Below are 1343 nucleotides of genomic sequence, written 5' to 3'. Positions count from 1 at the left end.
TGCTGGGCAACGCCGCAGCAAGGCATGCGGGCCGAGGCCGTGGCATGGCATGCGGGCCGTGGCCGTGGCATGGCATGTTGGGCGACGCCGGGGCATGGCATGCGGGCCGAGGCCGTGGCATGGCATGTTTGGCAACGCCGTGGCAAGACATGCGGGCCGTGGCATGGCATGGCATGCGGGCCGAGGCCGTGGCATGGCATGTTGGGCAACGCCGTGGCAAGGCATGCGGGCCGAGGCCGTGGCATGGCATGCGGGCCGAGGCCGTGGCATGTCATGCGGGCCGAGGCCGTGGCATGGCATGCGGGCCGAGGCCGTGGCAAGGCATGTTGGGCGACGCCGTAGCAAGGCATGCGGGCCGAGGCCGTGGCATGGCATGCGGGCCGAGGCCGTGGCATGGCATGTTGGGCGACGCCGTAGCAAGGCATGCGGGCCGAGGCCGTGGCATGGCATGCGGGCCGAGGCCGTGGCATGGCATGTTGGGCGACGCCGTAGCAAGGCATGCGGGCCGAGGCCGTGGCTCGACATGTTGGCCAAGGCTAAGGCATTGCACGCCGGGCAACGCGGTGGCATGGCATGCTGGGCAACGCGGTGGCAAGGCATGCGGGCCGAGGCCGTGGCATGGCATGTTGGGCAACGCCGTAGCAAGGCATGCGGGCCGAGGCCGTGGCATGGCATGCGGGCCGAGGCCGTGGCATGGCATGGGGGCCGAGGCCGTGGCATGGCATGCGGGCCGAGGCCGTGGCATGGCATGCGGGCCGAGGCCGTGGCATGTCATGCGGGCCGAGGCCGTGGCATGGCATGCGGGCCGAGGCCGTGGCATGTCATGCGGGCCGAGGCCGTGCCATGGCATGCGGGCCGAGGCCGAGGCCTTGGCATGGCATGCGGGCCGAGGCCGTGGCATGGCATGTTGGGCGACGCCGTAGCAAGGCATGCGGGCCGAGGCCGTGCCTCGACATGTTGGCCAAGGCTAAGGCATGGCACGCCGGGCAACGCGGTGGCATGGCATGCTGGGCAACGCGGTGGCAAGGCATGCGGGCCGAGGCCGTGGCATGGCATGTTGGGCAACGCCGTAGCAAGGCATGCGGGCCGAGGCCGTGGCATGGCATGCGGGCCGTGGCCGTGGCATGGCATGTTGGGCGACGCCGGGGCATGGCATGCGGGCCGAGGCCGTGGCATGTCATGCGGGCCGAGGCCGTGGCATGGCTTGTTTGGCATCGCCGTGGCAAGACATGCGGGCCGTGGCATGGCATGGCATGCGGGCCGATGCCGTGGCATGGCATGTTGGGCAACGCCGTGGCAAGGCATGCGGGCCGAGGCCGTGGCATGGCATGCGGGCCGAGGCC

The sequence above is a fragment of the Camellia sinensis genome, chromosome 14 (genome assembly GCF_055761805.1).
Source record: "Camellia sinensis isolate YWXY chromosome 14, ASM5576180v1, whole genome shotgun sequence".
Classification (NCBI taxonomy): Eukaryota; Viridiplantae; Streptophyta; class Magnoliopsida; order Ericales; family Theaceae; genus Camellia; species Camellia sinensis.
Note: the sequence above shows the minus strand (reverse complement) of the source record.